The sequence below is a fragment of the Loxodonta africana genome, chromosome 7 (genome assembly GCF_030014295.1).
Source record: "Loxodonta africana isolate mLoxAfr1 chromosome 7, mLoxAfr1.hap2, whole genome shotgun sequence".
Lineage (NCBI taxonomy): Eukaryota > Metazoa > Chordata > Mammalia > Proboscidea > Elephantidae > Loxodonta > Loxodonta africana.
In genome coordinates, this window is record NC_087348.1 from 108,464,705 (window position 1) to 108,476,579 (window position 11,875).

Genomic DNA, 11,875 nt, shown 5'->3' on the forward strand with positions numbered 1-11,875 from the left:
AAAATCAGATCTGATGTTTGTTTACTTTCCAGTAAGTGTCAGGTATTTTGAAGGGATTTTCTAAAGGTTGTAAAACTTTGAGGCTTCAAGATGAGTAACAACCAAATATTTTTAATGTTATATAATTGTCATTGAATCCTTTCTGTTTGAAAGAAAAATCAGTATGGTTCATCAGAAAGCATTCATTCTCAAGCAAGAGTGCAAAAGAACCCACAGATTGGTCATTTAATTCATGTTCAAGTTTTGATATGGAACTCTTGTAAAAAATTCCACAAGTATGCATTTTTTGTGAGAAGACGGAGGGCTACCTGACTCCATGGAGAAAGTGGCCACTCTCAGGCACTATGGAGTGAAAGTCATTTCTGTTTTAGTCATTTTTATTTTAACCCTTTTCCCTGGAACTTTCCCTCATCCCAAGCCTCTTGAGTTAGTGGCCGATCATTCTCCTTTACTTCTATTTAATCTAGGTCTGGTGAGAATGGGTGGAAGACAAGCTGGGGCAAGAGAATATGTGCAAATGTATCATCTGAAAACGTAAGTGTAATTTAAACTCAGAATTTGATGGAGTTTTTGTTTATATTATTAAATCATGGAAGGAATATATCTCAAGTATTGTATGTTTTTCTGATTCATTGCAGGAAGAGAGTAATTTTTCTTCTCCTTCTCTTTAGATCCGTCGTGTCACAAACACTACAGGATCTCAAGAAAGACCTTATTTGCTGAATCTTGAGAGTGAAAAACTTTGAGCTCCTGTTGAAGTTTCTGGACAGCTAGGGCCATAAAAGTGGCTTAAAAACCTAAAAATGTCATTGCCTAAAGCTCAAGACCACTGGTCTGAAGAGGACATACTGATGTTACTGGAAAGCATGGAGAATAACCTCTCACCCAATGACAAGCGAAAGTTCAAAACAACCCCCAGTCACGTATGACCTGGGAAAAGGTAGCTTTTAGAGGTTTTACTGGAGAAATGTGCAAAAACAAATGGTTAGAGATTTCTCATACTTTGAGGAAATCTCTCACTTTGAAAGAATTAGTCCTGGAAGCTCAGGAACGTGTTAAAAAACTCTCCAAAAACAAAAAATTCAAGACACATCCAGACTTCCCCAAGAAGCCCTTGACTACTTATTTCCGCTTCTTCAGGGAGAAGTGTTCCCAGTACTCCCAAATGCACCCTGAGCTGAGCAACCAGGAGCTGACCAAGGTTCTATTCAAGAAATATAAAGAGCTCCCAGAGAAGATGAAACTAAAATATATTCATGATTTCCAGAAGGAGAGACAGGAATTTGAAGAAAAACTAGCTCAATTCAAGAAAGACCACCCTGATCTCATCCAGAGCAGCAAGAGATTTGTTGTCCCCAGGAGGCACCGAACTGAAACCCAAAAGAGTTCTCTGGGAAATAGGAACAAAATGGGGTCTTCTCTGGAGAATGGTGACTTTTCCAAGCAGATGAAATTCCATGGAGAGCCCGAGAAGCCCCCCATGAATGGATACCACAAGTTCCACCAGGATATGTGGTTAAGTAGGGAGCTGCAATATGTGCCCATGAGAGAGCGCAGGGTGGAGATTAGCAGACGCTGGCAGCACATCCCACAGAGCCTGAAGGACCATTATAAGAACCTGGCTGAGGAGCTGCAGAAACAGTACAAGGTGGACCTGGATCTCTGGCTCAGGAGCCTGTCTCCTGAAGAATATGCAGCATGCAGAAATGCAACCTATTCTATGGGCAAGAATATGAGCAAACTCAGAGAGATGTCTCTGCAGTGCCCATCAGTGAAGTGTTTGCAAGAAGGGCCTGGAGAGGAGTGGGAGCTACAGGTTCCAGGCACAGATTCACCAGAAACTATTCAAGTCAGTCATCATCCTCCATGGGGGTCAGCACAAAATAAGAAGGAAGATGGGCAAGTGGTGGAAGGCAGTGACTCCTCAGACTCTAGCAGTGAGGATGAGGATAGAGATGAGGGGTCTGAAGACAGCGACTCCAGCTCATCTTCCTCAGAAGATTCAGACTCCAACTGAGCCAGACCCTAATGAAAATGAATCTCTCATATTTTCCTCCTATTTTTCTTCTTTCCTTTCCCTTCTTCCACCTCAGTACAAAGTAGGAAAAGTTGGCAGAAACGGAACTTGAAGTTGGGGGGCAGGGGTATCCTTTTGGGAAAATGACTATAAGACTTAGCCAGTATTAGGCTCCATACATCTCGATATCATCCCTCTCCCAAGAAATTCCATGTAATTGGGGCTCTTGGAATACACAATGAGATGGCTAGGCAGTGGGGATTCTCTAGATTAGACAGTATTTCTGAAATGTGAAGCTTTGTTCTCATCTTCTGCCTGCTAGAGTTGGTAAGAGGACACTCATAAATCTGTGACTTCTACCTTCCCTGTTGATCTCTGAATTCCTGCACTGGAATTGGGTTGAGAAATATTTGATGGGAGGTAGGATAGGTGCCTTTAAGAAAATTGTCGAACTCCTGGGATCTCTCTCATCCACTGCCTGCAGGAAGGAGTTGGGCATTTCCAATACTACAGTTGGCAGAGTAATGTGGGCAGTAGTGATTATGTCTATATACTTAACTGGTAGCTGTCAATGTATTTTTATTTCTGAATTAAAAAAATAACATTAAAAATAAGAACTTCACTGTTTCATTTGAATGAGCGTCTCCATAAAATCAGTGCCCTTTAATTTTCAGCACTAGTTTCCAGGAAACGTCTGTGTTTACCCTGGGCAGAAATCACATGTTTTCTGCTGCTACAGGTAGAAATGAATCTCAACCTTAGCATTATATATATATATATATAAATTTCCCCTGCTAGTCTCCTATCAGGCTCCTGGTTCTGCTGCCTCTACTGCTAACATTTCCCTGCTGCTGCTTGCCATCTTGCCGCCTTCAGGGTTAGAGCTCTCTCTCTGTCTCCTGAGTCTGGGAGGTTCTCAGCACAGGGATCCCAGTTCCAAAGGACTTGCTCAATCCTGGCTATTCTTTCGTGGTTGTTTTGAGATCTATCTTCCACCTCTGGGATGGCTCACTTTAAGCCTAGCCGGATATCAAAATTGACCAATCCCCTTGGTGGACGCAGTTACCTTATTTACACAGTCCAACCCAGTTACCTAGGTGGCAGTTACAGGACCATGGCAACAAAGGCCATACAAAAGCAATCCATTGCACAGCAAACAACAACAACAAATAAATTGAGATTGACTAATTCTTGACAGTGAGTCTCAGAGAGGTATGGTAGGGTAGGATCAAGCCTCCTTGGCCCCCACAGTCTGAGGCTTAAGTTGCTGCAATGGGTCTTTTGAAGAAAGAACTCCTAATCTGGTGAAAACCCTTTAATATAAATATAAAAGAAAATAAGGTAAATAATGTGGACATTGATAATGTTTAAAATAAGAAAAATACTGTCTTAATAAAGTTGTCAGAAATTGGGTGGATCCCAATCATAAAGAACCATAAACAAGTTTTCTGTATTTTATAAGAATTTGAAAAAGTCTAAAGATAAGCACCTTCAATGAGACACTTGGCACAGCGGCTACAACAGTGGGAGCAAACATATCAATGATTGTGAGGATGGTGCAGGAACAGACACTGTTTTGTTCAGTTGTATATCCTGTCGCTATGAGTTGGAACCAACTCTACGGCACCTAACAGGAACAACGAAAGATGCGGATCACAATGAGACATACCTGGTCACCCAAGAGCTCTGATAGAGATGTAAAGGGAGATTAATATTGTTTTCATGCCTGCTAATACAACATCCATTCTTCAGTCCATGGATCAAGGTATAATTTCAATTTTCAAGTCTTATTAAGAAACACATTTTGGAAGGTTGTAGCTGCCATAGACCGTGATTCTTCTGATGAATCTGGTCAAAGTAATTTGAAAACATTCTGAAAATGATTCACCATTCTAGATGCCATTATGAACATTTGTGATTTCTGGGAGGAGGTCAAAATATCAACATTAACAGGAATTTGGAAGAAGTTGATTCCAGCTCTCATGGATGACTTGGAGGGGTCCAGAGTTTTAGTGGAAAAAGTAACTGCAGTTGCGGAAATAGCACGACAACTAGAATCAGAAGCGGGGCCTGAAGATGTGCCTGGATTGCTGCAATCTCATGACAAAGTTTGGACGGACAAGGAGTTGTTTCTTATGGATGAGCAAAGAAAGTGGCTTTTTGAGATGGAGTCTGCTCCTGGTGAAGATGCTGTGAACACTGTTGAAAGAGCAAGAAAGGATTTAGAATATTACATAAACTTATTTGATAAAGCAGCTACAGGTTCGAGAGGATTGGCTCCAATTTTGAAAGAAGTTCTTCTGTGGGTAAAATGCTATTAAACAGCATCTCATGCTGCTGAGAAATCTTTTGTGAAAGGAAGAGTCAACCACTGCAGCAAACTTCCTTGTAATTTTACCTTAAGAAATTGCCACAGACACCCAAACCTTTAGCAGCCGCCACTTGGATCAATCAGCAGCCATCAACATAGACGCAAGACCCTCCACCAGCAAGAAGATTAAGACTCGCTGAAGGCTCAGATGATGGTTAACATTTTTTAGCAATAAACTATTTTCTAGTTAAGGTATGTACTTTTTTTTTAGACATAATGCTATTGCATACTTAATAGACTATAGTATAGGGTAGGCACAACTTTTATATGCACTGGGAAACAAAAATTCGTGTGCCTCTATTGTGATATTCACTTCATAGCAATGGTCTGGAACTGAAACCTCAGTATCTCTGAGGTAGGCCTGTGTATTCCTGGTGGAAATGCCTACACATACTCAGTCAAAGTTATGCAAAATGTTGTCTTTTCATCACTCCTCAGAATAGCCCCAAATTGGAAACCAGTTTCAATCAACAGTAGTATGCTTGAGCTGTGCAACAATGGGCTCAAACAGCAGCAATTGGGAGGATGGCACAGGACGGGGCAGTGTTTCATTCTGTTGTGAATGGAGTCACTATGAGTCACAACAATTCAAAAGCACCTAACAACAACAACACTTAAAAGCAGTTTCTGTTGGGAGACCAGAAAAAGTATGGAAGGAAGACTTAAGTGTGGAGCAGTCATTGAGCAAAACCTGGCTGGAGAACCATCCAACCCTAGGAGAATATAAAACATTTGGTGCACCTGAAGTGACTATCCCAAACCTATTGCCTACAGATTCCAACTCATAGTGACCCTATAGGACATAATAGGACTGGCCCATAGGGTTTCCAAGGCTGTAAATCGTTATGGAAGCAGACTGCCACATCTTTCTCCAGGGTTTGAACTGTCCAACTTTTGGTCATCAGCTGAGTGCTTTAACCACTGCACCAACAGGGATCCTTGAAAGTAACTATAGGATCAACAAATCCATAAACAAACTCATTGCTGGCTAGATTAAGTCATACCCCTCCCATTCCACATACACAAGGCCTACTGTAAGGGAAAACAAGCCTGCTTTCGGACATAAAACACCATCTCAATCTCTCATGTTTTACCCAAGATTACTGGCCTTCTGAAAAAGTTTCAAGATGCTCAAAAACAAAAATAAGAAAGAAAGAATCTGTTAACAGACAAAGCATTCAACAGATTTCTGTGACCCTTTGTCTTCATACATCCCTCTCTCCACAACTCAGCTCTACCAGTTCTGGTCACCTAGGCTTTTCTGAGCTCTGAGCTGTGTATCCTTGCCTCAGCAAGGTGGCCAGTATGAGGATCAGCCATTCCCTTTTCCGTCAAACAAAGGGTACACCCAATGCATTTACATTTTATATTCTGTATGCATAAGTATCACATGCTACTCACCAACATTTTATAAAATACAGAAAAAAATGAAATCAATTTAATCTTATCATTCCTAGAGAATATCAATATTTTGGAATAAAATATATTTTATTAATAATTTTGTAATTAGTATATATACAGAAATGATTATATAATAACAATAAATATAAATGCATATAATTATACATTCATATTTATTGTTATATGTAATGGTGAGTAGCATGTATATAATTGTACATTAATATTTATTGTTATTATATAATCATTTCTGTAGGTTTGTCCAGTTATTGAAAATGTCTAACTCTTGTTAACAAACTGTCAATAAATATCTCATCCTTCCATTCTGAGAAATATTATGTACCTTCGTAATGACATGGAAGGCTGAGTTGGAATTTAGACCTTGGTCTGGAGTGCTGTTGGGATGGTCTGACCTGGGGAAAACAGATCTGAGAGAAAAGCCAGTATAGCCCTTGATTTAGGCAGGAAATTCTGGGGTATGGATACCAGGAAGGATTATAAAACCAAAAACCCCGTTGCCATTGAGTCAGTTTAGTAGAACTGCTCCACAGTTTCCGAGGAGCAGCTGGTGGATTCAAACTGCCAGCCGTTTAGTTAGCAACCATAGCTCAGTGTAACTCTTAACCACTGTGTCACCAGGACTCCAATAAAGCAGGAAATCCAGCAGACCTCTCTCTGCCTGTGGTGTTGGGCTGGGAGCCACCAGAGGAGGGCAGAGAGATGAGTTCTACTGCCTTGGCCTCAGAGCAAGGGCAACCTCCTCTCCTGCTGGAGCAATTGCTTGTTCCTGGAACAAAAAGGCAAGTTTCTTCCAACCAGCGGTCTTGAGAAAATAGCCTCCCCTCTCCCCATGTAATTTTTACTCTGTCATTTCCCTCCATCCAGACTTCCCTCAGACCAACCCTCCCCCATCTGGCTGACTCCATCCACTGGTGCTGGAGAATCAGGAGATCACTGGGGTTGCTAGTTGTTATGGATTGAATTGTGTCCCCCCCAAAATGTGTGCAATATGCCTAAGCCATGGTTCCCAGTATTGTGTGCTTGTCCATCCTTTTGTCATCCGATGAGATTTTCCTATGTGTTGTACGTCCTACGTCTATGATTTTAATCAGGCAGGATTAGAGGCAGTTATGTTAATGAGGAATGACTCACTCTACAAGAATAGGTTTTGTCTTAAGTCAATCACTTTTGAGACACAAAGGAAATAAGCCAGCAGAGAGACAGGGGGACCACATGCCACCAAGAAAGTTGTGACCCAGGTTCCTGTGAGAGAAGCTTCTAGAACAGGGGAATATTGATGACAAGGACCTTCCTCCACAGCAGACAGAGGGAGAAAGTCTGCCCCTTGAGCCGGCACCCTGAAATTGGACTTCTAGCCTCCCAGACTGTGAGAGAATAAACTTGTTTGTAAGAGCCATCCACTTTTATTTCTGTTGTAGCAGCACTAGACAACTAAGACACAGGACCCAACATGTCACTCCCCTCTCTACTCCCTCTACCCCCTAGGCAGCCAGACATGTGCTTAGCTGGTCCCCTTAATGCAGATACACTGTCACTGCTGAACCTCTGGTCTCTTTTCCCAGATTTGGACCTCACCTCTTGCCCTATCCCTGGAAGGCTCAATTCAGGGAAAACCCAAGATTTCAGAAGGCTCAAGCAAAGCTTTGGTGGCCTTTTGGGTGCTCACTGAGCTTCCTGCACACACAATGGGGGCATCCTGGAAACTGGGGCTCCCACGTTCCCTCTCTCTTCCTGACAGTGACCCCTGCTCCTCAGAGCCTTTCTCCATGTCTCAGCTGGCTCACGCTGTTGTGGGCCCCAGGATCTCTGTGCCCACAAGGAGGTGCTTTAAACACTCTTGTGCAGAGATCTGAGCTGCTTCTCCAGATCAATAGCTTGGCTTTCCCAGACCCCAGGAAGGATATCTGGTGACAATTATAATAGAAGGAGGGTTTCTCAAGGGTCCAAGGTAGCATCTCAATTTATCCCATCAGTAGTGGGCTAAATGAATTGGGGACATAAACCTGTCATTAATACTTTCTCAAGTAGAAATAAAATCCAATTTACCTGAACCCGATTCCTCTTTCTCATCCCTGTTCATGGGTCCCTGAGCTGGGGCTTCCTAGCCATTCTTTTCTGTTTTCCCTGAGTTGGGATGGGAAGTGCCAGACAGAGAATCCTGGTCCTCCTGCTGTTCTTGAGCCTTTAGAGGCTTGATCTGGAGTGTGCAGGGTGGGGGAAACCTCCATTCTGGAGTGGAGGCCAAAGCTGGCCTTACATTAAATTCTTGCATTAAAATACAAAAATAAATCAGTAAATAAAATACAAACTGTTCCTACCTGAAGACTATAATTAAAGCAACCTCAGGCAAACCATTTCCAAATTTTCCAAAACATTTGCTAAAATCATAAACTGATGACATCCTTTTCCTACTTTTTTATACAATTAAAATTAAAAGTTAAGAAAAATTATATATAAATTTAGGATGTGGGGTTTCATAGCTGAAAAAATATTTCATTTTTATTTGAAATGATTTTTTTTTATACACTAAATTCTGGTGAATATTGGGTTTGTCTCTAGCATCGCTTCCGGTCGATTCATCTTTGTCCTTGTTCCTGTACCAGTACTGCACTTGCAAGTGTGGATGCAAAAAATTATATTCCAATCTTACTAAAAGCAAGTTTTTTATACTGTACAGAACTGGGAAGAGTCTAGGGGACTGGAGTGGGTCACATGGGTCAGTCTCCATCTGAATCACTGGGGCCCATGTACCAGGAGACAGCATCAGAGTGAAGCTCCACCAACTGATTTCTCTGTCCACGGCTGTTACTAAAGCCCGGCTCTGCTGTGTGTCCTGGCCGAGCAGACGTCCCACCCTTCCAGCCTATGGTCCCAGCACCACCATCACACAGTTTCCCTTGACCTTGGAAATCAGGGTCTGACACACACAAGTATCTGGGCTCAGGACATCTTCAATTGTCATCTTGATGTTGTAATATTTGCTGCCCTTGTGTAGCTTGTCCGCAACCCACACACCCAGGTCTCTGTGAAAATAGTATGGCTCCCGGGGGCTGGTTTCTCCTTCTTGTCAGTCCAGAGGGTGTTTCTGCTTTCTTTCTGAGTCCTCCTGCTGAACATGTAGGTTTTTATCCCTGAAGGCCTTCCATAACAAGGCAGTTCCTTTCAGTTGTTCTGAGGAAGCTTTGCTCACTTGGCTGAGATCCAAGAAGTTCTTGTCAAACCTATGCAAGGAGACAGGCCGCAGGCAGCACTAACAAACGGTCACCACTTGGCTCTCCGCTGCCAGAACCATGGCCCAAACATTGTCAGGATTGAGGCATTTTACCTTCCAATGGAAGCCTCAGTGGAGGCCAAACAGGACCAGTACAGTTCCTCAAGGCGCCAGGTCGTGAGGTTGTTCTTCCTTCTCCTTCTCTTGTACCTCATCTGGCTTTGGCAGTCAGGGGGGCTGGTGGGGGCCTTGGCATGGGTCGGGCTGGCACCTACCCCTAACACCTTGGGCCTCTGTGAATTGACATGGGGCTTCACCGCTTGATTGAAAGTACGGCTGATGTTCTTGCCAGGTTTCCAGCCCATGACCTGCAGTATGGACAGCTCATAGGCCTCCACAGGGATGGCCTCATAATCTGCCTCTCCTGGCACTTAGCCTGGAGTTCGGTGTCTGCCCCTTCACCTTTGGGGATGCATTCTTTCTGGATCAAGGGGGTAGCGATCCTGGAATCGACACCCTCATTGTCTCTGTGTTCCAGAGACTACTTGAATTCCTCAACGAGCTCCTTCACAGCCTAGTATTTCAGCACCCCATCCACCGAGGCCTCAGCACCTCTGGATGTCCAGGGGCCTGGGTCAGTAGCTGCCTGCAGTATTCATTCCAGATCAAAGGGATGACAAACTCCTTGGGAGTTTCTGAGGACTTCACACCCTGCAGCTCTCTCCCTTCCACAGTTTTTAAGAAATCCTTCTCCTTCAGGGCAGCCCTCACACTGTCTCACAGGTCCACCACCTGCCTCTGGGTGGACATGCAAATGAAGGGGAAAAAAACTGGGGTGGTAGACACTGCTGCACGCCGGGAACATTTTCTTCAGTGTCAGCATCCGCCATCTTGTCCCTCTTTGCAGGCCTGTGCTGTGTTTGCCAAAAGTTAATACATATTTCTTGATGAGATGATGTTTGTGGAGGTTTGTTTACTTATGGAGGGTGTTAAGGTGTTAAATCAATCATTTCTTTTGTTTTGAAGAAATCTAATCATTCTCAGTAACACCTATTAGAAGACCCACTGAACACAATCACTGGGAAGAGCTGGGCGTGGTCTTCTGGGCTCAATAAAAGGCACCCAAGAAACCACCCTCACTCTTCTCCAGAAGAGACAGAGTGCTTTTGGATCTGTCTTGCCTGCGGAGTCTTCTGAAAGCTCCTGTGACCACATCAGAAGGAGTTGAACCCAGAACTGACTTTCATAACACTACTTCTACAGCAAGCGTTCGCGAAATCCTTCACATATTCCTTAGGTGACTTAGGTGAGTGTACAATATACAGAAGTGGAGTTCCCGCTACTTTCCCAAACCGAAACAAACCAAAAATAATTTTAGTTTATCACTCAGGAAATTGAGGTGTTTTTCTATGAAATGATTTCATTTGTCTACTTTGCAAAAATTAGTCCTTTCCTTAACCTACATATGAATTAATCCGTTTTGTCAATATTATTATATATTAGATTTAATAGGGTGATTGCATTTTGTCTTATTTTTATGTATGCCTTGAATGTTTATATGGATTATAAGGACTAAGAAAGTAGTAGCCAGGTATCTTGTAATTTTGTACTTTGTGTGGTTCCTGAAAAAGGAATAAAAAACCAAACCCACTGCCGATGAGTCAATTCTGATTCATAGCAACCCTATAGGACAGAGTAGAACTGCCCTATAAGGTTTCCAAGGAGCGCCTGGTGGATTTGGACTGCTTACCTTTTGGTTACCAGCCAAACTCTTAACCACTACACCACCAGGGTTTCAGAAAAAGGAATAGAAGTACTTAATTCTATAAGAAGTTGATAAATGTAGTAGTCTAAATGTAGTGCATAAGTCAATGCGTAAAAAGACTATTCTACTGTAAGTATGTAATGCAATGAATGGTTTGGACAAAAAAAAAAAATTTTTTGATACTGGTGTCTCTTTAGAAAATTCTGTTTACTGATATAAATTTTTAAGAAGCCAGGAAATGTTTGGGCAGAAAATTGTTACTGGTTACCATGCAGGAATGTCAGAAATGTGACTGCCGTCTATATTCATTCATTGAGTGTAAAGATGAGAACCCAATGTTTTAGCTAAATCAATTTTAAAAAGCACAGTTTGTTATTTTGTGCTGATTTTCACTATTGCATGATACTTTCATCTTTTCACAGTGTGAAGGGGTGCTTGCTAATAGTTTAAAAGGGTACGGAAGATATTGCTAGTCTCTTATTTTTTATTTCTTTAGATGCCTAGTGTAGATAAAAGGATGTTTTTAAACGCTTGTTGTTAGGAGCTGATGAGTAGATTCTCCCTTGTAGTAACTCCACATGACTCAGCAGAACTGCCCCATAGGATTTTCCTGGCAGATTATTGGGTCTTTCTCCTAAGGAGCCACTGGATGCATTGGAACCACCAACATGGCTTAACCCTTTGCACCACCAGGGCTTCTTCATACATATTCATATATAAAGATTCCGACTGAAATCTGATCCAATTTTATGACCAAAGAAAACAAAACAAAAAGCCTGTTGCCATTGAGTTGATTTTGACTCATAGCGAACCTACAGGACAGGGGAGAACTGCCCAACAGAGTTTCCAAGGAGTGTCTGGTGGACTTGAACTGTGGACCTTTTGGTTAGCAGCCAAAGCTATTAACCACCATACCAGCAGAGTTTCCCAATTTTACAAAGCTTTGTTAAATTCTTATTAACACTTTTGTATTCCGAAATTGAATTTTTGTTACATTCTGTTTGAATTAACAGAGTTTCAAAGAAGAAATTTTGATTTTGTGACTATGTTTTTCATGTACATATTTCTAATGCATTTTTTACAGTGAGTTTC

The 11,875-nt window shown here is 42.1% G+C and overlaps 2 pseudogenes; one reads left to right on the forward strand and one right to left on the reverse strand.

Annotated features, from left to right (window-relative positions):
• Positions 1-782: 782 nt before the first annotated feature.
• LOC135232193 (upstream-binding factor 1-like protein 1) lies at positions 783-2,683 on the forward strand (annotated as a pseudogene).
• Positions 2,684-7,980: 5,297 nt separating this feature from the next.
• Positions 7,981-11,875, reverse strand: part of LOC135231746 (G-patch domain and KOW motifs-containing protein-like) — a 34,446-nt pseudogene continuing 30,551 nt past the window's right edge.